This window comes from Lissotriton vulgaris, chromosome 8 (assembly GCF_964263255.1).
Source record: "Lissotriton vulgaris chromosome 8, aLisVul1.2, whole genome shotgun sequence".
NCBI classification, from domain to species: Eukaryota; Metazoa; Chordata; class Amphibia; order Caudata; family Salamandridae; genus Lissotriton; species Lissotriton vulgaris.
Window position 1 is genome coordinate 7,716,025 of NC_141696.1, and position 26,826 is coordinate 7,742,850.

Here is a 26,826-nt window from a genome sequence, read left to right on the forward strand (position 1 = left end):
GGATGGTGCTGGCAGCTTGCCGGCGCCATCCTAAAATAGTTAGTTAGGATGATGTGTGTTTTGTCGAGGCTGGGTAGGTGTGGGTTCTCCCCATATCTATCGTCGAAAATTAGCTATGATGCTTGATGGAGGCCTTTGCATAATTGACTTTCACTAGCTCAATCCCTGTGCAGTTCCTGTGACCACAAGCTTCTCTGATCCGTGCCTGTCCTTTTATACACACAAGAGGCATGTGAACTCGCATATAAGCCCCGTCCGTTTGGCCCCTCCACACATACTAGTGGTACACCACCAACTAATCCGGTCTGCCAAGAAAGCCGCTTTCAAAGACCGACTAGACAACAACGCCCACAACAGCAAGGAATTATTCAACAACGTCAAAGAATTCACCAACCCCTCAGCCAACTCCAATGATATCACCCCCTCTCAAGCCCTCTGCGACTCCCTAGCCTCGTTCTTCCACGACAAAATCGCAGACATCCACAACAGCTTCGACAACCAACCCGGAGACCATCCCACCCAACCTTCTGCCGTACCCTCACCCCCCTTGAACATCCTTAATGACTGGAACCCAATCTCCACTGAGGACACCATCCGCCTGATGAACTCCATCCACTCAGGATCCCCCACAGACCCATGCCCTCACCACATCTTCAACAAAGCAGACTCCATCATAGCACCACACCTCCGAGACGTCATCAATTGCTCCCTCAACTCCACCACCTTCCCGGAAAGCTGGAAACACGCCGAACTCAGGGCCCTTCTGAAAAAACCCACAGCGGACCCCACCGAACTCAAAAACTACCGCCCCATCTCGCTCCTTCCATTCCCGGCCAAAGTCATCGAGAAAGCCGTCAACAACCAGCTCGCCGCCTTCCTCGAAAGCAACAAATCCCTCGACTTCTCACAGTCCGGCTTCCGAGCCAAACACAGCACGGAGACCGCCCTCATCGCAGCAACAGACGACATTCGAACTCTACTGGACAATGGAGACACAGTCGCCCTTATCCTCCTCGACCTCTCCGCAGCCTTCGACACAGTCTGCCACAGCACCCTCCTACAACGCCTCAGAAACATGGGAATCCAAGGAAAAGCACTGGAATGGATCACCTCGTTCCTCACCGGAAGAACCCAGAGAGTCCGCCTCCCACCATTCAAGTCTGAGGCCACTGAAGTCATCTGCGGCGTACCCCAAGGTTCCTCACTTAGTCCCACCCTCTTCAACGTATACATGAGCCCCCTCGCGACCATCGCACGCCAACACAACCTCAACATCATCTCCTACGCGGATGACACCCAACTGATCCTATCACTCACCAAAGACCCCAACACCGCCAAAACCAACCTACATGAAGGAATGAAAGAAGTAGCCGAGTGGATGAAGCACAGCCGTCTGAAACTGAACTCAGACAAAACTGAAGTCCTTATCTTAGGTACCTCCCCCTCCGCTTGGGATGACTCGTGGTGGCCAGAGACCCTTGGAAAAGCACCCATCCCGACGGACCACGCACGGAACCTGGGCGTCATCCTGGACTCCTCACTCTCTATGAACAGACAAGTCAACGCCGTTTCATCTTCATGCTTCAACATTCTCCGCATGCTCAAAAAAACATTTTGCTGGATCCCCACCGAAACCAGAAAAACAGTCACCCATGCACTGGTTACAAGTCGCCTGGACTACGGAAATACCCTATACGCCGGGATCACCGCAAAACTCCAGAAAAAACTCCAACGCATCCAGAACGCATCAGCCAGACTCATACTAGACATCCCACGTAAAGACCACATCTCTAGCCACCTGAAAAACCTCCACTGGCTCCCCGTCAATAAGAGGATTACTTTCCGCCTCCTAACCCACGCTCACAAAGCACTCTACGAACTCGGACCCGAATGCCTCAACACACGACTTTCCTTCTACACCCCCTCCCGCCAGCTACGATCTTCCAACCAAGCCCTTGCTACCGTTCCTCGCATCAATAAAACCACCATGGGAGGTAGATCCTTCTCCTACCTCGCAGCTAAAACCTGGAACTCACTCCCCACTCACCTTCGTCTCACTCAGAACGACCTAGCATTCAGAAAGCAACCTAAAACTTGGATATTTGACAAGTAATTCCCCTCCCTTCTTTAAGCGCCTTGAGACCCTCTGGGTATGTAGCGCGCTATACAAATTTCCTGACTTGACTTGACTTGACTTGTGTGCACCGTCTTTGCGCCCTTTACCCACTTGATGGACAGCTCACTCGAGGGACCCCGGCGCTCTTTGGTGTGATGGCAAAGTTAATCAGCCCCCCCAAAAATGTGAGTTTTGTCGAGGCTGGGCAGGTGTGCGTTCTCCCCATATCTATCGTCGAAAAATAGCTATGATGCTTGATGGAGGCCTTTGCATTATTGACTTTCACAAGCTCAATCCCTGTGCAGTTCCTGTGACCACGAGCTTCTCTGATCCGTGCCTGTCCTTTTATGCACACAAGAGGCATGTGAACTTGCATATAAGCCTTGCCCATTTGGCCCTGCCCCTCACACTAGCGATGTGCACCGTTTTCCCGCCCGGCCATTCCCCGCACAATCCGCAAAATCCACGAATCCGCAAATTCGCGGATTTTGCGGATCGTGAATTCACAAATTCGCAAAATTCGCGAATTGCGAATTCTCAAAATTTGCCAATGCCTAAAGGGCTGCCACTCTGCTGGACTGCTGCTCTCTTGGACTCCTGCATTGCTGTGCTGCCCTGCTGCCTGCTGCCCTCCGGCCTGGGTGAGAAGGACTGCCACTCTGCTGGACTGCTGCTCTTCTGAACGCCTGCGTTGCTGTGCTGCTAAAGGGCTGCCACTCTGCTGGACTGCTGCTCTGCTGGACTCCTGCATTGCTGTGCTGCCCTGCTGTGCTGCCCTCCGGCCTGGGTGAGAAGGACTGCCACTCTGCTGGACTGCTGCTCTGCTGGACTCCTGCTGGCTGTGCTGCCCTGCTGTCTGCTGCCCTCCGGTCTGGGTGAGAAGGACTGCCACTCTGCTGGAGTGCTGCTCTTCTGAACGCCTGCGTTGCTGTGCTGCTAAAAGGCTGCCACTCTGCTGGACTGCTGCTCTGCTGGACTCCTGCATTGCTGTGCTGCCCTGCTGTGCTGCCCTCCGGCCTGGGTGAGAAGGACTGCCACTCTGCTGGACTGCTGCTCTGCTGGACTCCTGCTGGCTGTGCTGCCCTGCTGCCTGCTGCCCTCCGGCCTGGGTGAGAAGGGCTGCCACTCTGCTGGACGGCTGCTCTTCTGAACGCCTGCGTTGCTGTGCTGCCCTGCTGCCTGCTGCCCTCCGGTCTGGGTGAGAAGGACTGCCACTCTGCTGGACTGCTGCTCTGCTGGACTCCTGCTGGCTGTGCTGCCCTGCTGTCTGCTGCCCTCCGGCCTGGGTGAGAAGGACTGCCACTCTGCTGGAGTGCTGCTCTCCTGGACTCCTGCGTTGCTGTGCTGCCCTGCTGCCTGCTGCCCTCCGGCCTGGGTGAGAAGGACTGCCACTCCTGCATTGCTGTGCTGCCCTGCTGCCTGCTGCCCTCCGGCCTGAGTGAGAAGGACTGCCACTCTGCTGGACTGCTGCTCTTCTGAACGCCTGCATTGCTGTGCTGCCCTGCTGCCTGCTGCCCTCCGGCCTGAGTGAGAAGGGCTGCCACTCTGCTGGACTGCTGCTCTTCTGAACGCCTGCATTGCTGTGCTGCCCTGCTGCCTGCTGCCCTCCGGCCTGAGTGAGAAGGACTGCCACTCTGCTGGACTGCTGCTCTGCTGGACTCCTGCTGGCTGTGCTGCCCTGCTGCCTGCTGCCCTCCGGCCTGGGTGAGAAGGGCTGCCGCTCTGCTGGACTGCTGCTCTGCTGGACTCCTGCTGGCTGTGCTGCCCTGCTGCCTGCTGCCCTCCGGCCTGAGTGAGAAGGGCTGCCACTCTGCTGGACTGCTGTCTTCTGGACGCCTGCGTTGCTGTGCTGCCCTGCTGCCTGCTGCCCTCCGGCCTGGGTGAGAAGGACTGCCACTCTGCTGCTCTTCTGAACGCCTGCGTTGCTGTGCTGCCCTGCTGTATGCTGCCCTCCGGCCTGGGTGAGAAGGGCTGCCACTCTGCTGGACTGCTGCTCTTCTGAACGCCTGCGTTGCTGTGCTGCCCTGCTGCCTGCTGCCCTCCTGCCTGGGTGAGAAGGGCTGCCACTCTGCTGGACTGCTGCTCTTCTGAACGCCTGCGTTGCTGTGCTGCTCTGCTGCCTGCTGCCCTCCTGCCTGGGCGAGAAGGACTGGACCTGCATCACTTGCCCCCAGAGCCCAGAGTGACTCCAAGGGTTAGTTCGCTGGCCTCCTTATCTGAAGCCTCAGAGACATACCAGGCTTCCAATCTCTGCCCATGGACTCTGTCAGCTGTGACTCTACCATGCCAAGTGGTGCCCCCCGTCCTCGACCCTTGGAAGTGGGCTTAAGGTGCTTGCCAGCAGAACCGATGCATCTTTTCTGCTGAGCAATGCATCCCCGAGCAGGACCGACGCATGAGTGGATTGAACCCGTCTCCACTGTCTTCTGAATCTGGGGACTGACGCATTGTCTCCGAAGCACCACTGCGCAACGCTTTCACCGGTTCAAGCTCCTCACATCCCTCATTGACGGCAGCCTTGACAACGACGACGAAATTCTGCAATGCAGCTTCACCGCCCTTCGGAACCAACATATCACCTCGGCTGCACCTTGCATCTTCAACACTTGACTTTGCTTCACAAGCTGCGTCTACAGCATCCTCGACGTCAACTCATCAGGACTTCGCACCACATCTTCGTGGCATCTCAGAACCAACAAATCTCCTCTGCTGCACGACGCATCTTAGAAGCATGCGAATCCTGGTTGCGGATCCATGCAACACTCCGCAACTAGGATTTAAGATATTTTGTTCAGCTGGCCTAGTTGATTCCCTGTAGCTCGCTCACACTCCATCGCAGTCAGCCTGAACTTGGGACTTTGTCCCAGTCCTGACCACATACCCCTCAGTAGCACTTTGAGCTTCTTGGCGCTATTTTTCACCATAAATGTAAAAAAATTCTCCATTTCTACTCATTTGATTTTTGTTGTTTCGGTCTGTTTTATTTATTAAAGTCAGTGCTATTTTTCTAGACCTGGTGTGGGTTTTGTTGTGTGGTGCTTCACCGTTTGACGTGCTGCACAAATACTTTGCACACTGCCTCTAAGTTTACCGTGACTGCTCTGTGCCGAGCTACCGGAGGGTGAGCACAGGTTCATTCAGGGTTTGCCTGCCTCTTACTCTGACTAGGACTGTGGGTGCTGCTTGACCAGGGCTCTCATCCCAACAACCGTCTCTAACAGAGGTCTCCTCAGCCTGGATACCTTCCCTACAGGTGCACAGCCTGTAAGCACGACAGCGCCTGTTGGACAGGCCTCGTGGAAGGCCCGCTCCCTCCCCGCCTGATAGGGCCCGGACACCGGCTCTCCCTGTATCCCCGGAAAGAACCATCCCGGCAACCCACCGAGGCAACCCGCAACCCGTCCCCCACGGGACGCCTGCTCCCGAACACCCCGACATCGGCTGGCCCGGGCCTCCATCAGCAGCATTACCCCGGCCCAGCCGCCATCTTGGACACTGCACCACGAGGCCGCGTGGCCTCGGCTCGACCCCAACCCTGGGCCTGGCCAGGCCCCGACATCGAGGCACCACCATCCACCCAGGAGGTGAAGAGACCACTTGGCAGGTCAATGGGAGAAAGGAGTGTTGATGGCTCTCCCCCGCCAGGTGCCGATCGTCCCCAGCCTCCCCGGGCGCTGGCTCCACCCCCCTGCTGGGTGTCTGGACTCCCTCATCCCGGACCTCCCGACCTCCAAGCACGAGGGTCCGGACATCAAAAGAGACCACACCTATAACTGGGGCAGCTCCAGAGCAGGAAGGCAGTTGTATCCTGGAGTCGAGAGACACCTTGAAGAACTCATCCCTGACGGACTGCTGGCGCTGCCGCAGCCCTGCCTTGCGAACATCTCCGAAGCCTGCTGGCGTTGCCGCGGCCCTCTACATCGTGAACCATCGTCCAAGCCTGCTGGCGCTGCCGCGGCCCTCTACATCGTGAACCAATGTCCAAGCCTGCTGGCGCTGCCGCGGCCCTCTACATCGTGAACCATCGTCCAAGCCTGCTGGCTCTGCCGCAGCCCTCCTTCGAGAACTGTCATCCAAGCCTGCTGGCGCTGCCGCGGCCCTCCTTCAAGAACTATCATCCAAGCCTGCTGGCGCTGCCGCAGCCCTCTACATCGTGAACCATCGTCCAAGCCTGCTGGCGCTGCCGCGGCCCTCTACATCATAAACCATCGTCCAAGCCTGCTGCCGCTGCCGCGGCCCTCCTTCAAGAACTGTCATCCAAGCCTGCTGGCGCTGCCGCAGCCCTCCTTCGAGAACTATCATCCAAGCCTGCTGGCGCTGCCGCGGCCCTCCTTCGAGAACTATCATCCAAGCCAGCTGGCGCTGCCGTGGCCCGACCTTGCAGACCCCTAAGCTCGAGGATTGTGAGCTTCCATCTTGCCGCACCCGTACCGGACTGGTACCAAGACTGTCCCGCTACCCCTTCCCCTACAGAGACTAGAATTGAGAGGACCCTCGTGTCCAGACCTCACTGTATCGCTGATAACCTTGCTTCAAGAATCATATATAAAGAGTGTTGTCCTCAACCTTGTGTGGTGTCCATCTGTGGGGGGGAAGTTACTCATCTGTACGATCGCTGGAGACGGCCCTCACTGGAGACCTCTCCCCCTGACCTCGGCCGACCCTCCGGGTCCCCGTCTAACATTGGTGGCCAGCGGCGCGATCTGAACCAACGCGTAATTGTACAGAGAGTAACTCACCCCACGACTCAACCACAATGACAACAAAAGAGAGTGGAACCACAGAAAACTTCCAGATGGAGAAACTAGAAGAGTACAACCACAGAGAACTGAAACAATTCTGCATAGAACTAGGCATTGCTACCACCGGACTGAGCACGAAAGAAGACTTCAAAAAGGCCCTGGATTCTTGGGCAGTAACGGGTACGGCCGTACCCCAAAACCAAAGCCGCGAGGCACCGGAAACATCACCACTCCGACGGAAGAAAGAGGATCGGGTCTCTCCCCAGAGGAGATCCGAGAACGGGAAAAAAGCAGGCTCCACGAATTGGAACTAGCTCGACTTCGTTTAGATGGAGAACTGAAATTGGCGGAACAAAAAATAACGTTGGAACACCTGCGGCTCCGAGAGGAGCGGGAAGAGAAACAAAGACAGAGAGAGTTAGAAGAGAAAAAGCTAGCCCACGAACATGAGCGCAACCTAAAAGAAATAGAGCTTCGGAAACAGAACAAAGATCTCGGGGTTCCCGAACGCCCAAACACTCCTGCCACTACAGACCCCAAAGTCCACATCCCCAAGGATGTCGTCAGAGAGTATTACCGGAACGATGACATCCAGCAATGGTTCAAAGCCTATGAGGTAGCCATGACCTCCCACCGGATTCCCCGGAGCGACTGGGGAGCCGGGTTATGGGGGAGATTCGTCAACGAGGGGCGAGACGCCCTGCTGCAACTCCCGGACCATCAGATGACATCCTACGACCACATGAAAGCCGCACTCCTCACTCGATACGGACTCACGCCCGAGATGTACCGCCAGCGGTTCCGAGACTGCAAACAGATCCCGGGTACGACTTGGGTGGAGTACGTGAACTTCTTCAGCCGAGCCTTCGAGGGGTGGATCAAGGGCAGCAAGGTGACCACTTACGAGCAACTCTTTGACCTTATTGTGTGGGAGCACCGTTCTAACAATTGTTTCGTCGAGCTCAGGCAGCACCTCCTCGACAGTAAACTGACCGAATCTCGGCAACTCGCCGCCGAAGCTGACTGATGGGAAAGCACCCAAGTTGCCCGAAGCGGGCCCAGCGAGCCGAACAGAACCACCCAAGGACCTCATCGCCCCCGAGGGGGAGGAGGAGGCCAGGGCCGGGGCAGAGACGCCGTCCCGGTGGCTCCCGCCAGCAACGCCCCGCCCCCAACCGGCAGGGGAAACCCCCCGATGCGTCCAGGTTTCCGAGCCAACGTTACCTGCCACCGATGCCAGCGACCTGGCCACTACGCCAATGATCCTAATTGCCCGTAGAACCAGAACCCGATGCCCCGCCAGGTCGCTGCCGCCGCCCTGGGGGAAGAGCAAACTCCAGAAGACCCTGAGGAGTACGAGGCCGACCAGCCCGAGTGGGAGCCAGCCGCCATGTCCCTGGTCTGCCTAGGGGAAAGAGACATGATCCCGCGGGCCCCCCTTCCCGCCAACACGCAGAAATACAGCCAGTGGGTCAACATTAATGGGCGCCGGGCTGAAGCCTTACGTGACACCGGGGCAAGTGTGACAGCAATTTGCTGTCATCTGGTGACCCCGGATCAGATCTTGCCAAACATCCTTTGCCCCATCCGGTCAGCCGACAACTCAGAAAGCCTGTGTCGGATGGCCTGCGTCCCCTTCGAGTGGGGAGGAGTGTCCGGAATGCTGAAAGTGACTGTCCGCGATGATGCCCCTGTGGACTGCCTCCTGGGGAACGACCTCGAAAGTTCCCCCTGGGCCGCCGTCGAAAGAAGAGAGCACCTGGGGATGTTGGGCCTCCCTGAATGGGCCTGCATAACGACCCGGTCCATGGCCGCCCGCGCCATCCCCAGTCCCGAAGAACCGGAATGGCCGGAGCCTCCTCCCCCGATCATCCCAGAGGGAGCCGCCCTAGGAGCCAATCCCCCAGAACAAGATGAAGACGGGCCCGTTCAACTCCAGGACCTTCCCGAACTGGCCCAGTGGCGTCAAGAGGGTGGTCCCACCCCGGAACAATTCCGCCAGGAACAGAGAGCCTGTCCCTCCCTCGAGGGACTCTGGCAGCAAGCCCTCGCCCAGAGCGCAGGAGACACCTCCGGGGCCCACTGGATTTATTGGGACAATGACCTGCTCTACAGTGAGCAAAGAATCGCTGAGCTGGGGGCCAGTCAGGTACTGGTGGTACCCCTCCGCTTCAGAGACTTCCTTTTGAACTTGGCACACGATGTCCCCCTCGCTGGGCACCTGGGGCAAGACAAAACGTACAACCGCTTGGTAACTCACTTCTACTGGCCCAAAATGCGAAACGATGTCTCCAACCACTGCCGGGCCTGCCCCACCTGCCAGGCCAGCGGGAAGAGCGGCCGAAAGATCATGGCACCCCTGCAACCCTTTCCCGTTGTCACCACCCCGTTCGAACGGGTGGGAATAGACATTGTGGGGCCCCTGGACCCCCGCACGGCACAGGGGCACCGATTCATCCTGGTCCTGGTGGACCACGCCACCCGCTACCCCGAGGCCATTCCTCTTCGGACCGTGACAGCACCTGTGGTAGGCAGAGCCCTGATGGGGATCTTCTCTCGAGTGGGCTTCCCCCGGGAAGTCGTCAGCGACAGGGGCACAAACTTTATCTCAAAGAACATGAGGTCACTCTGGCAACAGTGCGGGGTCACCTACAAATTCACGACCCCTTATCACCCACAAGGAAATGGACTGGTTGAGCGGTTTAACCGCACTCTTAAAGGAATGATCATGGGCCTGGAAGAGCCCCTATGTCGACAATGGGACGTGCTGCTCCCGTGCCTCCTATTCGCCTATCGAGAAGTCCCCCAGAAATCCCTCGGCTTCAGCCCCTTTGAGCTCCTGTACGGACACCCGGTCCGGGGTCCCCTCAGCCTGGTCAAGGAAGGATGGGAGATGACCCCCAAAAGACTCCTCCAGATGTGTATAAGTATCTCCTGACCCTCCGCAACCAGACCCGGCGATTCAGGGAGCTCGCCAAAGTCAACCTTGAGGCCAGCCAGGAGGACATGAAGAAATGGTACGATCAGCATGCCTCCTCCATCGAGTTCGAACTGGGACAGCAAGTCTGGGTGATGTCGCCGGTCGAACCCTGTGCCCTGCAGGACAAATGGACAGGACCCTTCAAGGTGATAGAGCGCAAGGGCCCCGTCACCTACCTGAAAGACATGGAATCTCCCCGGAACCCTCTACGAGTCCTCCACGCCAACAGACTCAAACCCCACTTCGTACGCTCGGAACTCAGCCTACTGATGGCAACAGACAGTGGGACGGAGGAAGACTCCGAGCCCCTCCCTGACCTACTGAGAACTCGTGAACAGGATGGCTCAGTGGAAGGGGTCAGACTCTCCGACGCTTTGACCCCGGAGCAACGCCAAGACTGGCGAGCTCTCCTGCTACAATTTGCAAACTTGTTCTCCCTCACCCCCGGGGTCACCCCCTGGTGCCTTCACGACGTGGACACCGGGGATAGTCCACCTATTCGACACAGGGCATACCGGGTGCCAGATCGGGTGCGCGCCTGCATCCAGAACGAAGTCACCAAGATGCTGGCGCTAGGAGTGATCGAACCATCCGACAGCCCCTGGGCCAGCCCAGTCGTACTGGTCCCCAAGGCTGCCGCCCCGGGCGTTGCTCCCGAGCTCCGGTTCTGTGTGGACTATCGAGGCCTGAACGCCGTTACCAGAACCGACGCTCACCCCATCCCCCGGGCAGATGAGCTAGTTGACCGCATGGGGGCTGGCCGCTACTTGAGCATCTTCAATCTAACAGCGGGCTACTGGCAAATCGGCCTCACTCCCAGGGCCCAAGAACGATCCACCTTCTCTACCCCGGATGGCCACTACCACTTCAAAGTGATGCCATTCGGCATGAAAAACGCTCCAGCTACCTTCCAACGACTCGTGAACCAGGTACTGGCGGGCCTCGAAGATTTCAGCGCCGCCTACCTGGACGATATTGCTGTGTACAGTCGCCACTGGGCAGACCACCTCCACCACCTCCGAGAAGTCCTGCACGCCCTCCAGCAGGCCGGCCTCACCATAAAAGCCAGCAAATGCCAGGTTGGCCAAGGGTCCATGACCTACCTCGGACACCAAGTGGGGAGCGGTCTGGTGGCACCCCTTCAGCTCAAGATCGCTGCCATCCAGTCCTGGCAACCCCCTGTCACCCAAACCGAGGCCCGAGCCTTCCTGGGGCTCACCGGATACTACCGGCGGTTTGTAAAGGACTATGGCAGCATTGTGGGGCCCCTCACGGAACTCACATCCAAGAAATGCCCCGAAACAGTCAACTGGACTTCAGACTGTCAAGCGGCCTTCGAGAAGTTGAAGACCGCCATGGTCACCGCCCCTGTGCTCCAGGCCCCCGACTACAGCCGGGAATTCATAGTCCAGACGGACGCCTCAGATCATGGCGTTGGGGCAGTTCTCTCTCAACTCAACACCGAGGGAATCGATCAGCCAGTGGCCTTCATCAGCCGACGCCTGCTGGCTCGAGAACAGCGCTGGAGCACCATCGAGCGGGAGGCCTTCGCAGTGGTATGGGCCCTCAAGAAACTCCGGCCCTACCTCTTCGGTACTCACTTCAGGGTACAGACTGACCACCGACCCCTGCAGTGGCTGATGCAAATGCGGGGGGAAAACCCAAAACTGTTACGATGGTCCATCTCCTTACAGGGGATGGACTTCACTGTGGAGCATCGTCCTGGCCAAGAGTACGCCAACGCGGACGGCCTGTCACGCTTTTTCCGCCTCGGCGAGGAGAGTACCCAAGAAGATGGGTGACTCTCCCTGCCTTCAGCTGGGGGGGACGCATGTTGGACAGGCCTCGTGGAAGGCCCGCTCCCTCCCCGCCTGATAGGGCCCGGACACCGGCTCTCCCTGTATCCCCGGAAAGAACCATCCCGGCAACCCACCGAGGCAACCCGCAACCCGTGCCCCACGGGACGCCTGCTCCCGAACACCCCGACATCGGCTGGCCCGGGCCTCCATCAGCAGCATTACCCCTGCCCAGCCGCCATCTTGGACACTGCACCACGAGGCCGCGTGGCCTCGGCTCGACCCCAACCGTGGGTCTGGCCAGGCTCCGACATCGAGGCACCACCATCCACCCAGGAGGTGAAGAGACCACTTGGCAGGTCAATGGGAGAAAGGAGTGTCGATGGCTCTCCCCCGCCAGGTGCCGATCGCCCCCAGCCTCCCCGGGCGCTGGCTCCACACCCCTGCTGGGTGTCTGGACTCCCTCATCCCGGACCTCCCGACCTCCAAGCGCGAGGGTCCGGACATCAAAGGAGACCAGACCTATAACTGGGGCAGCTCCAGAGCAGGAAGGCAGTTGTATCCTGGAGTCGAGAGACACCTTGAAGAACTCATCCCTGACGGACTGCTGGCGCTGCCGCAGCCCTGCCTTGCGAACATCTCCGAAGCCTGCTGGCGCTGCCGCGGCCCTCTACATCGTGAACCATCGTCCAAGCCTGCTGGCGCTGCCGCGGCCCTCTACATCGTGAACCATCGTCCAAGCCTGCTGGCGCTGCCGCGGCCCTCTACATCGTGAACCATCGTCCAAGCCTGCTGGCGCTGCCGCGGCCCTCCTTCGAGAACTGTCATCCAAGCCTGCTGGCGCTGCCGTGGCCCTCCTTCGAGAACTATCATCTAAGCCTTCTGGCGCTGCCGCGGCCCTCCTTCGAGAACTATCGTCCAAGCCTGCTGGCGCTGCCGCGGCCCGACCTTGCAGACCCCTAAGCTCGAGGATTGTGAGCTTCCATCTTGCCGCACCCGTACCGGACTGGTACCAAGACTGTCCCTCTACCCCTTCCCCTACAGAGACTAGAATTGAGAGGACCCTCGTGTCCAGACCTCACTGTATCGCTGATAACCTTGCTTCAAGAATCGTATATAAAGAGTGTTGCCCTCAACCTTGTGTGGTGTCCATCTGTGGGGGGGAAGTTACTCGTCTGTACGATCGCTGGAGACGGCCCTCACTGGAGGCCTCTCCCCCTGACCTCGGCCGACCCTCCGGGTCCCCGTCTAACAGCGCCTATGGACAGCTCCAGAGGACTCTGCTGAGCTGTAGTATTGGCTGTTATTGATTGAAGGTGACAAACAAACCTGACAGAGCGCTCAGGGCCGTTGTTAGAGCGCTCAGGAGCCACTGTTAGAGCTCTCAGGGGCCTTTGTTAGAGCGCTCAGGGGCCTATGTTAGAGCACTCAGGGGCCTATGTTAGAGTGCTCAGGGGCATTTTAGAGCGCTCAGCGCCCTTTGTTACAGCACTCAGGGCCTTTGTTAGAGCGCTCAGGGCCTATGAGACACAAGAGCAATGTGACATAGAGGGTTGGGTCTGGAGAACCACAAACACAGGATTTAAAGCATACCCCAGTGGTTGGCTGTACTGATTAGAAATTATATCTGCCCAAACTCTGTATTGCAACATTAGAATAATGAAATACTGGGAAAATTCGAACTAACTAGCAATACAAAAAAAAATCTAATTATACCATTCTGGTTTGTATACATGTCTTTGATCACACTGTCCTATGTATCAAAGGATCTCTGTGACAAAGGCAGTAACCCACTGAGCTATCCACGTTAACTACAGTTCTATTGCATTTAAATACTACAAACCAAAAAAAGAACGCTCTCCAGCAAGATCAACAATCCCCAAAAAAGAAGTCTGTAATAGTTCCTTAGCCCCATTTCTGGCGGAGGTTAATCCCTCCCTCCTGCCAGAGTCTAATGTCGCGGCATGTAGCCTGCACAATGCTCTAGGTAGGGCCATGGGCAGTCTAGCGCCGCCTAAAAAACATTACTCAGCCAGGACGAGCCCCTCTGCTCCTTGGTGTTCTGAACGCCTGAGGCTGCTGCGGCAGAAATGCAGGCAAAAAGAAAGGTCTGGCTTGCTCAACCCACCTTCCGGGATGAGCCAACATAAACAGGCCATAAAGGAATATAAAAAAGCGATAATAGAGGAAAAAAAGGGTTATTTTAGTAACACCACGGCCTCGCTTAAATCCTCAAGAGAGCTCTTTAAAATCATTAATATCCTGTCCACACCTGAATCTGTAAATTCTGTTGTCGAGACACAAGAGCAATGTGACAACATTGCGAACTTCTTTCATACGAAAATCGCTGACATACACAATGCCCTCGAAATTCAAAATCTTGATTTGGATACCATTCAGGCACCCGTGCCCTCCATGCCTCACCATTCTGCCATGGCTGGGGTCTTCGAAGCAGGACCCTGCCCTCGTTTGACAAACTTTCCTAGGTTGGCACTGGAAGAGCTAAACTGTCTCTTAGACGCTACTAAGTCCTGCTCTCCTCTGGACACCTGCCCTTTAAAAACGCTTAATGCATGTAGAGAGGTTGTCCTTCCCCCTCTGTTGGAGGTCATGAATATGGCCATCTCGGAAGGGAGTTTTCCCGTAGTTTGGAAAACCGCTGTTGTGAAACCTCTTCTAAAAAAGGCCTCCCTAAACCTGGAAGTCTTAAAAAACTTTTGACCCATCTCCCTGCTCCCTGCCAACATTTTAGAAGCCCATCTCAATCGCCATCTGGCCTCTTGTTGGACCCGGCCTCGTGGCATGGTCCTCCCTGACCCGTAGTGACCCAACCCTGACCTGTGCACCACACCAGGCCCCTGATTACCATGAACTTCCCCGTCCTTCCCCTCCATCTTCCCGGTACCGGACACACCCAAACCCTATAGGCCCCGGAGGCCTCCGGTGCCATTCCCCTGTACTTAAGATGGCCGCCCCCGGCCCCAGGCTGAGGGGTAGAGCGCTCCCCCTGAGCAAGAGAGGGAGGAGCAGTTCGATCACACCTTCCACCCCCCCCCTCAAGAGATGAGTTTCGATCACCCATCCGGCCTCCCTGAGGGCTGGCTCCAAGCCTGCTGCGTGTCTGGGATCTCTCCAGACCCAACTTGAAAGGATGAAAGGGGCCGCCGAGGAGGAACCCCCAACAAACGGCCTCCAGGTGCTAAGACCCCCGCCTGCGAAGACTCCAGACATCAAAGAGGAGCAGTCATATATCAAGGGTTGCTCTGGGACAATAACGGGGTGAATACTGAAACTACGAGAGCCCTGCTGACATCGTCGCGGCTCCTACCCGGCAGAGAAGGACTTCTGCCTGAAACCATCTGAACCCTGCTGACATCGTCGCGGCTCCTACCCAGCAGAGAAGGACTTCTGCTTGAAACCATCTGAGCCCTGCTGACATCGTTGCGGCTCCTACCCGGCACAGAAGGACTTCTGCCCGAAACCATCTGAGCCCTGCTGACTTCGTCGCGGCTCCTACCCGGTAGAGAAGGACTTCTGCCCGGTACCACCTGAGCCCTACTGATCCGATCGCGGCTCTCCTAAAACCATAAGAACCGCTACGCCCTTGCTCGAGCCCTGCAGACGTGGTCGCGGCTCAGAGACTATCCTGGTCCGGCTCGACCCAAGATCTACTCGTATCCCCCAGCTCGAGGATTGAGAGCTGTGCGCCGAATACGCACCCGGAACTATCCTGAACATTGAGACTGTCCCGCTACCCTAACCCCCTACCGAGACACTTGAGCCCTTGCTCTGATTGTACATAAGAATCATGCGGATCATAAAGATCCATTTTACCTGAGAGATAAAGTAATACGTTCTCTTGAAATCTACGGTGTGGTGTCCCTTTGTCGAGTGGTGCTAGCTCAGCGCGTGCGATCCTAGAGTCGAGACTCTTCCCCCTGAAGGGTCTCCCGCCAGTGCTCGGCAACGTTCATAGGAGAGGTGGGTCACAGGGTGGTCAGGTACATACTCTGACCTCCCCTGGATCACCCCTTCTAACACCTCTTATCTGGAGAGGGAGAACATGCTGGATGTCTCCCAACATGGGTTTCGTGCTGCTCACAGCACCGAGTCCGCCCTCACAGTTGTGGTTAATAATATCAGATCTGAGGTTGACAGAGGACAGACAACGTTGCTGGTTCTGTTGGACTTGACGGCAGCGTTTGACACCCTGTCCCCTTTAATCCTGGTCGACAGGCTAAAGGGGATAGGGGTGGAAGGCAGTGCCTTGAATCTCCTCTCCTCTTTCCTTCATCAGAGACGGCAGAGAGTAAAATTGGGCACATTTCTGTCCCCCTCTCAGGTGGTGCAATGTGGGGTCCCACAGGGTTCTGCTTTGAGCCCTGTGCTGTTCAACATCTACGTGACCCCACTTGCTAAGATTGTAAGATCTTTTGGGTACCAAGTGCTGTCATACGCTGACGATACTCAAATTATTGTCTCCACCACCCTGCCGATAAATGACTCTGCCCTCAAATTTCGAGCTTGCATGGAGGTAGTATCGCACTGGATGATACGTAACCATCTTAAGCTGAATGGAGAAAAGACGGAAGTTTTGATCTTTGGAGGGAGCCAAGAGCTGTGGACGTGGGACTGGTGGCCGGCCTCCTTAGGGGACTGTCCCCAGCCTACTCATTCGGCTGGGAATCTGGGCATACTTATAGATCCTGCCCTTTCATGTGATTGCCAGGTCAACAGAACAGCGGCCACCTGCTGCACTATCATTCGGACTCTAAAAAGATTGCCCCATATCTGTCACCTGATGCGCGCAAAAAGGTCTCCTCCAGGCTTGAATATTGCGATGCGCTATATGGGGGCATTAACAAGAAATCTCTTCAGCGCCTCCAGGTAGTCCAAAATGCCGCTGCCAGGATGGTTACTAACCTCCCTAGGCGCACATCTGCTACCAGGGCTCGGAAAGATCTCCATTGGCTACCAATTCAGGCCAGGATCTCTTTTAAAATTCTCTGCCTGGCCCACAGGGCGGTCTTTGGATCAGGATCCGAAGGGATCAGATCCCTTGATAGCCCCAATACCCCCAGCGGATCCCTTCGCTCGGCCTCCTGAAATCTGCTCATCGTTCCTAGACTTAACAAGGTGAGATGGGGAGGAAGAGCATTTTCCATTTTGGCTCCCAAATTATGGAACTCGCTTCCATCTGAACTTTCCAGCCAACCCTCATTAGGGGTTTTTCGTAAACTTTTGAAGACCTGGCTCTTCTCCCTGGCTTATTAAGTGATATGGTATCCCCCCCCTATGTTGTTCTATGTCTGTCAGCTCCCTGCGCCTTGATGCCCTTCTGGGTTAAGTTTTGCGCATTATAAGACACCCATTCATTCATTCATTCATTCATTCATTCATTCATTCAGTGCATCCAAGTAGCAAGTTGTGAACACAATCAATGAAGCCGACACGTGTTTCGTCACAGCGTGAAACGGCTGTGACTCATCAGGGCTAGGGGAAGGAGAGATGGTGGGTATGTTAAAAACTGCATGACCACAATGAATCCTGAAATGCAATTTGTGACGATGTGTGTAAGTGGTTTTAAAAGTGGAGACCCTAAATGGAGTGTTGTGCACCTAAGTAAAGTGACACGTGTGAGAATGGCGTGGGAACAATCGGCACAGGGATACGTGAAAATATGATATAAAATTGAAACCAATCAATAAGAAAGAAAATGAAAGGAAGCCGAGGCTATGTGATGTCAATTAAGAGGGGAACCACAAACGAACAGAGGACATTGGTGATGCAATAGCCCCAGAAGCTGTACGTCTGGAGCACTGGCTGCAGGCATCGGTTGTACGTCTGGAGCACTGGCTGCAGGCATCGGTTGTACGTCTGGAGCCCTGGCTGCAGGCATCGGTTGTACGTCTGGAGCCCTGGCTGCAGGCATCGGTTGTACGTCTGGAGCCCTGGCTGCAGGCATCGGTTGTACGTCTGGAGCCCTGGCTGCAGGCATCGGTTGTACGTCTGGAGCCCTGGCTGCAGGCATCGGTTGTACGTCTGGAGCCCTGGCTGCAGGCATCGGTTGTACGTCTAGAGCACTGGCTGCAGGCATCGGTTGTATCTGAGACAAGACCAAAGGAACTGACATTTCAGCTGCGCGCGCACAGGGGATCAATAACACGAAGTGTCTCACTGATACTGCAAGGGGCTGGATGTAAACAACGGTACAGTACAGAGTCTATTTGAGTCCTGGTACTCAGCAGTAGAATAGATCTAAGAGAAGACAAAACTTCTTTTAAATGAGTGAAATGGAGCCGGTGGGACCTCCGTTCGTATCTCAAAGAAGACAAAAAACAAGAAACACATGGCCGGTGACCGCATAGATAACTACAGGCTGAACACGTGGGACTTTGTTCATGTTTTTTTGGTACAGGAGAGGATTCTCCGAACCTCTGCAGGGGCGTTTTCCGTTGGGTTTGTTCCCCTGACCTGCATGCACCGGACTTTTGACTATCACAGCGGCTACTAACACTTAAGAAACACGCTGAGCGCCACTACTTCCTTGCACATATCCAAACCCAAAACGCTCAGGGCCTTTGTTAGAGCGCTCAGGGGCCTTTGTTAGAGCGTTCAGGGGTCTTTGTTAGAGCGTTCAGGGGTCTTTGTTAGAGCGTTCAGGGGTCTTTGTTAGAGCGTTCAGGGGTCTTTGTTAGAGTGCTCAGGGCCTTTGTTAGAGCGTTCAGGGGCCTTTGTTAGAGCGCTCAGGGGCCTTTGTTAGAGCGTTCAGGGGTCTTTGTTAGAGCGTTCAGGGGTCTTTGTTAGAGCGTTCAGGGGCCTTTGTTAGAGCGCTCAGGGCCTTTGTTAGAGCGCTCAGTGGCCTTTGTTAGAGCGTTCAGAGGCCTTTGTTAGAGCGCTCAGGGCCTTTGTTAGAGCGCTCAGTGGCCTTTGTTAGAGCGTTCAGGGGCCTTTGTTAGAGCGCTCAGGGGCAGAGAACAGCTGCACCAGCCTCTCCCTCCTCCAGGCTGAATTTGTTTTTAAGAAAGCAGAACGCGTCTCTTCTGAGTGTCACAGTCTTGCGGCCTTCATTCATCCACTGTTCCTTTTTCCACAGAAAACCAATCATTAGAGCCCGTTACTTATCTTACGGTTTAATACAAACTCCCCGTTTACAGAGCTCGTTTTTCAAAGCGGTGACAGGATGCGTGTAAAGGAGACACCTCTCACCGCCCTGGGGTTCAGGGGGCATTTAAAGCCCCTCACCCCGCAGCGCACCCTGCAGCTCACTCCAAGCGGTGCCAATGCTCTGCACGGGTATCTTCTAAAGCGCTCTTGGGCCCTCGGGACATGTCGGCGCTGGAAAACTAAAACTAAAAACAATGTAATAAAAAAGAAGAAAACTAACCGGGCGGACGGGCTCGTGCGCCCAGCCTCGCCCGTCGGAGCCTCGAAACACCCACAAAAGATGCTGAGTATCAAAAGGGGGCGTGTCCGGGAAGAGACAAGCTGAGGACACCTGTAGCTGACGCAGACCCTCCCGTCCGCCCCCCCCCCTCAGTTTGGGCTCCTCCAGTGGAAGCATCCAAGGCCGAGAGAGGGGGGGGAGGGGTTGAGACCCTCCATCAGGCGAGGACGGGTGAGAGCCAGGTACGGATGCTCTGGAGGGAGGAGGGAGGGACAGGTGGATGCGGGGGCGGGAGGGCTCTAGAGGCTACACGTGAAAGTGAAAGCGCTGGTGTCATATTTACAGCGCCTGGAAGAGGAGGCGGCAGCACTGAGCGCACCGGGAAGAGAACTCATTCCCTCAGCATCCCCCTCCGGCCCCGGGACGGTAAGACGGACAACTTTAATTTGGAGGGAACCCTACAATTAATGAATCAATAGACGGACTGCTCGAGTATGGAGGGGACCCCCCCCCCCCCCCGCCCCCCCCCCTCCTCCATCACCACCAGGGCCTCTCTGTGCCCTCCTCACTCTGCCGTGCAGGACCCCCCCCCCCCATGCACTGGTCGAGTGTGCCAACGATATTTTCTTTATTTTTATTTATTTATGCATTTTTATATAGCGCAGACTTTACCCGAAGGCGTCAGAGCGCTTCACATTAGGAACAGAAATGAAACATAATGAGAGACATTACAAAAGAGCAGATTACAAGAACATACGTTACTTACATAAGGTAATAGTGACGATTGTGAGCAAACAAAATACATGAGGTAGTAAAAATTGTGCGCATCCAAAAATACATGAGGTAGTAAAAAGTGCACAGGAGGAAAAAGTGACAAGTGTGCAGTTACAAGAGAAAACAGAGTATCATTTGAGGTATAATACTGTAATAAGTGCCCGGCACAAGAACAGGCGTTATGTAGGCAGAGGTGGCCCTTGTGCCAGTATCAAAGGTAAAAACATGTGAGAGGTAGCAACCGTGTGATACAAGGGCAAAGTGGTGTGTGCATGTTACAAAAGGGCACAAAACACAGGTACATGGAAAATACTCCAAAGAGGCAGACACTCCAACCCCAGGAATACACTGGGAAGGCACTTCCATGGTCGTGGAAATTATCAGTAGTGGGAAGCCTTCCTCCAAATAACAAGAGGACGTGAATTACTTTTGGAGGTGTCTCTGGAGGAGATCAATACCTCGATACCTCGAGCTCCATGAAGCCCGGCCTCACCCAGAGACCAGACTCCGATATTTCTTGGTGTTGTTGCGTCATCGCGGTGCCAGGGCTCCGGCACCAGCTGCTGAGGGTCTGCGGGCACCAGGGCGGGGGCACCAAGGGTGTGAATACAGGGATACCAGCGGCTGAAGAATGACTTATGAAGGGTTCTTAATATGCCAGGGCTCTGCTGCTGCATCCCTGCATGGGCTCTCCTTATGCCAGGGCTCTGCTGATACATCCCTGCACGGGCTCTCCTTATGCCAGGGCTGTGCTGCTACATCCCTGCACGGGCTCTCCTTATGCCAGGGCTCTGCTGATACATCTCTGCACGGGCTCTCCTTATGCCAGGGCTCTGCTGATACATCCCTGCACGGGCTCTCCTTATGCCAGGGCTCTGCTGATACATCCCTGCACGGGCTCTCCTTATGCCAGGACTCTGCTGCTGCATCCCTGCACGGGCTCTCCTTGTGCCAGGGCTCTGCTGCTACATCCCTGCACGGGCTCTCCTTATGCCAGGGCTCTGCTGCTACATCCCTGCACGGGCTCTCCTTATGCCAGGGCTCTGCTGCTACATCCCTGCACGGGCTCTCCTTATGCCAGGGCTCTGCTGCTACATTCCTGCACGGCTTCTCCTTATGCCAGGGCTCTGCTGATACATCCCTGCACGGGCTCTCCTTATGCCACGACTCTGCTGCTGCATCCCTGCACGGGCTCTCCTTGTGCCAGGGCTCTGCTGCTACATCCCTGCACGGGCTCTCCTTATGCCAGGGCTCTGCTGCTACATCCCTGCACGGGCTCTCCTTATGCCAGGGCTCTGCTGCTACATTCCTGCACGGCTTCTCCTTATGCCAGGGCTCTGCTGATACATCCCTGCACGGGCTCTCCTTATGCCAGGGCTGAGCTGATACATCCCTGCACGGGCTCTCCTTATGCCAGGGCTCTGCTGATACATTCCTGCACGGGCTCTCCTTATGCCAGGGCTCTGCTGCTGCATCCCTGCACAGGCTCTCCTTATACCAGGGCTCTGCTGCTACATTCCTGCACGGCTTCTCCTTATGCCAGGGCTGAGCTGATACATTCCTGCACGGCTTCTCCTTATGCCAGGGCTCTGCTGATACATCCCTGCACGGGCTCTCCTTATGCCAGGGCTGAGCTGATACATTCCTGCACGGGCTCTCCTTATGCCAGGGCTCTGCTGATACATTCCTGCACGGCTTCTCCTTATGCCAGGGCTGAGCTGATACATTCCTGCACGGGCTCTCCTTATGCCAGGGCTCTGCTGATACATTCCTGCACGGCTTCTCCTTATGCCAGGACTCTGCTGATACATCCCTGCACGGGCTCTCCTTATGCCAGGGCTCTGCTGATACATTCCTGCACGGCCTCTCCTTATGCCAGGGCTGAGCTGATACATTCCTGCACGGGCTCTCCTTATGCCAGGGCTCTGCTGATACATTCCTGCACGGCTTCTCCTTATGCCAGGGCTCTGCTGATACATCCCTGCACGGGCTCTCCTTATGCCAGGGCTGAGCTGATACATTCCTGCACGGGCTCTCCTTATGCCAGGGCTCTGCTGATACATCCCTGCACGGGCTCTCCTTATGCCAGGACTCTGCTGATACATCCCTGCACGGGCTCTCCTTATGCCAGGGCTCTGCTGATACATCCCTGCACGGGCTCTCCTTATGCCAGGGCTCTGCTGCTACATCCCTGCACGGGCTCTCCTTATGCCAGGGCTCTGCTGATACATCCCTGCACGGGCTCTCCTTATGCCAGGGCTCTGCTGATACATCCCAGCACGGGCTCTCCTTATGCCAGGACTCTGCTGATACATCCCTGCACGGGCTCTCCTTATACCAGGGCTCTGCTGATACATCCCTGCACAGGCTCTCCTTATGCCAGGGCTCTGCTGCTACATCCCTGCACGGGCTCCCCTTATGCCAGGGCTCTGCTGATACATCCCTGCACGGGCTCTCCTTATGCCAGGGCTGAGCTGATACATTCCTGCACGGGCTCTCCTTATGCCAGGGCTCTGCTGATACATCCCTGCACGGGCTCTCCTTATGCCAGGGCTCTGCTGATACACCCCTGCACGGACTCTCCTTATGCCAGGGCTCTGCTGATACATTCCTGCACGGCTTCTCCTTATGCCAGGGCTGAGCTGATACATAAAGCCGGGTCTGGTGGCTCAGTGGACTAATGCGTCCACTGCAGGGGCCTGTGTTCGACCTCATGGTCACAGGTTCAAATCCCGGCGGGTCCACTCAGCCTTTCATCCATCTGAGGTCGATAACATGAGTACCATTGAGTTGGGTAACAATAAACATCTGTTATTCAGCGCCAAGAAACCGCTGGGTGAACGTGCGCTTTACAAATACACATGTTATGTTATGTTATGTTATACATTCCTGCACGGCTTCTCCTTATGCCAGGGCTCTGCTGATACATTCCTGCACGGGCTCTCCTTATGCCAGGGCTCTGCTGATACATCCCTGCACGGGCTCTCCTTATGCCAGGGCTCTGCTGATACATTCCTGCACGGGCTCTCCTTATGCCAGGGCTGAGCTGATACATCCCTGCACGGGCTCTCCTTATGCGAGGGCTGAACTAATACATCCCTGCACAGGCTCTCCTTATGCCAGGGCTCTGCTGATACATTCATGCACGGGCTCTCCTTATGCCAGGGCTCTGCTGATACATTCCTGCACGGGCTCTTCTTATGCCAGGGCTCTGCTGATACATCCCTGCACGGGCTCTCCTTATGCCAGGGCTCTGCTGATACATTCCTGCACGGGCTCTCCTTATGCCAGGGCTGAGCTGATACATCCCTGCACGGGCTCTCCTTATGCCAGGGCTGAGCTGATACATCCCTGCACAGGCTCTCCTTATGCCAGGGCTCTGCTGATACATTCCTGCACGGGCTCTCCTTATGTCAGGGCTCTGCTGCTGCATCCCTGCAGGGGCTCTCCTTATACCAGGGCTCTGCTGCTACATTCCTGCACGGCTTCTCCTTATACCAGGGCTTAGCTGATACATCCCTGCACAGGCTCTCCTTATACCAGGGCTCTGCTGCTACACCCCTGCACAAACTCTCCTTATGCCAGAACTCTGCTGCTACACCCCTGCACAAACTCTCCTTATGCCAGAACTCTGCTGCTACACCCCTGCACAAACTCTCCTTATGCCAGGGCTCTGCTGCCTCACCCATGCACGGACTCTGCTTATGCCAGGGCTTAGCTGATACATTCCTGCACGGGCTCTCCTTATGCCAGGACTCTGCTGATACATCCCTGCACGGGCTCTCCTTATGCCAGGGCTCTGCTGATACATCCCTGCACGGGCTCTCCTTATGCCAGGGCTGAGCTGATACATTCCTGCACGGGCTCTCCTTATGCCAGGGCTCTGCTGATACATCCCTGCACGGGCTTTCCTTATGCCAGGACTCTGCTGATACATCCCTGCACGGGCTCTCCTTATGCCAGGGCTCTGCTGATACATCCCTGCACGGGCTCTCCTTATGCCAGGGCTCTGCTGCTACATCCCTGCACGGGCTCTCCTTATGCCAGGACTCTGCTGATACATCCCTGCACGGGCTCTCCTTATGCCAGGGCTCTGCTGATACATCCCTGCACGGGCTCTCCTTATGCCAGGACTCTGCTGATACATCCCTGCACGGGCTCTCCTTATACCAGGGCTCTGCTGATACATCCCTGCACAGGCTCTCCTTATGCCAGGGCTCTGCTGCTACATCCCTGCTCGGGCTCCCTTTATGCCAGGGCTCTGCTGATACATCCCTGCACGGGCTCTCCTTATGCCAGGGCTGAGCTGATACATTCCTGCACAGGCTCTCCTTATGCCAGGGCTCTGCTGATACATCCCTGCACGGGCTCTCCTTATGCCAGGGCTCTGCTGATACACCCCTGCACAGACTCTCCTTATGCCAGAGCTCTTCTGATACATTCCTGCACGGCTTCTCCTTATGCCAGGGCTGAGCTGATACATTCCTGCACGGCTTCTCCTTATGCCAGGGCTCTGCTGATACATCCCTGCACGGGCTCTCCTTATGCCAGGGCTGAGCTGATACATTCCTGCACGGGCTCTCCTTATGCCAGGGCTGAGCTGATACATTCCTGCACGGGCTCTCCTTATGCCAGGGCTCTGCTGATACATTCCTGCACGGGCTCTCCTTATGCCAGGGCTCTGCTGATACATTCCTGCATGGGCTCTCCTTATGCCAGGGCTCTGCTGATACATTCCTGCACGGGCTCTCCTTATACCAGGGCTCTGCTGATACATCCTGCATGGGCTGTCATTATATCAGGACTTTGTTGCTACTTCCCTGCACAAACTCTCTTTATGCCAGAACTCTGCTGCTACACCCCTGCACAAACTCTCCTTATGCCAGAACTCTGCTGCTACACCCCTGCACAAACTCTCCTTATGCCAGGGCTCTGCTGCCTCACCCATGCACGGACTCTGCTTATACCAGGGCTTAGCTGATACATCCCTGCACAGGCTCTCCTTATACCAGGGCTCTGCTGCTACACCCCTGCACAAACTCTCCTTATGCCAGAACTCTGCTGCTACACCCCTGCACAAACTCTCCTTATGCCAGGGCTCTGCTGCCTCACCCATGCACGGACTCTGCTTATGCCAGGGCTTAGCTGATACATTCCTGCACGGGCTCTCCTTATGCCAGGGCTCTGCTGATACATTCCTGCACGGGCTCTCCTTATGCCAGGGCTCTGCTGATACATTCCTGCACGGGCTCTCCTTATGCCAGGGCTCTGCTGATACATTCCTGCACGGGCTCTCCTTATGCCAGGGCTCTGCTGATACATCCTGCATGGGCTGTCATTATATCAGGACTTTGTTGCTACTTCCCTGCACAAACTCTCCTTATGCCAGAACTCTGCTGCTACACCCCTGCACGGGCTCTCCTTATGCCAGGGCTCTGCTGATACATTCCTGCACGGGCTATCCTTATGCCAGATTTGGAAATAGGCCGGAGCGGAGGTTTGAACTCCCCATCAAATGCAGGGTCCGCGCTGCTTTATCCCAGGGGCCCAGTTATCAGCGGTGCGACTGGTGCAGTGGCACCGAGACCTCGGCTGCCTTCCACCGACTTGAGTTTAATTTGATGCTTGTTTGCATGTGCAGTAGGACACCCCAAACCCATTCTGGGTGGGGGTCACGTGTCTGGGAGCTTGTGTGCCTCGGGCGGTCCTAACGTCACTGGGGTAACGATGACGTGCCGAGGGGGCCCAGGACTGGGGTCAGATTGAGGCACTTTGGGTCCCACCGGCTCCGAGAGCTCGAACGGCTGATGGGGTCAAGCGCCAACGCGTCCACTCTCTGGCACCAGGCGCTGGAAGGAGGGGTGCCGTGGAGACTTCAGTACCACCCCCACCCCCCTTCCAGATGAACAGGGGCGGGAGCGCTGAGTCCGTAAAGCTGCTTCCTAATGCACATTGTGGTGGGTTCAGAGGTCAAAAGTTGCCAGTAATGGAACCGGGGGAAGGGGATGGGGGCAATGCTTTAATAGAAACCGGACTTAACAATCTCTCGGAGATAGCGCGGTTATTATAATAAGTGAACCTTTTTCTGGAGTGACTTGTTAGTCAGGCTAGACTCGCCACGCTGAGCCAGTGGGCCCGACTCTTCTATTATCTGCAAAAATATACCCTTAACATCATTAAAAGGGACCTTGGCATTCCACCAGTGCCGTTTCAACCGTCCAGCCCGTGAATATAAAATACATTGAATCCAAAAATGAAGAACATACAAGAGAATAATACTCACTACTTACAACAGATGCTTTTTCATCCCCAGATTAACCTACCAATAATACAGCACCAATTTTAAAAATTAATCATACTGTGCCCCTTAGACTCACACTAGTTAACCCCCCTCCCTTTTTTTCAAACATTTTTTTTCAAATCATCTGCTTCACTGCGACTATCACCAAAAACTACTAGGTCCATAATGCACTGGGGCTCGATTCAAATAAATCCAGCCCACAAACGAACTGCCATTTTGATTGAGAGCTCGAGGAACACAGTTGCTGAGAAAGCGCTTTTGGAGAAGGTATTTCTCTACTCTAAAGGTGCCACTTTTGAGCCAAAACTTGAATTTTGTTTGAATTTCCAATAAGTGTCCCTTTTACTTGACAGGACTACGAGTGCTGGGAACACATTGAATTCAAGAATAAGGAAGCATTTACAAGGTAGGCTCTTGTTGTCACTCCATAGTGTTCACCAATGTAGATGAGGACCCACCTTCCCCCTTTTTTCAAATTTACTTAGACGCGCTTACTTTGCCCTTGCTAGGAAATAATTTTTACAAGCCACCCCGCCAGTTGGCGGCGGACACAAGGTCAGTGTTGGTTATGAGTTATTCTGCCTATTCATTTATTCATTAGGCAACAATGTAAACGCTCAGCCTTATTCAATTAAACCCTGATTTTTCAGATAAAATCGCCTGCCTACAGAAAACGATTGATCCCTTTGGTTCCCAGCACTCTGACAACAAGTCCCACAAGCCTTCTCCA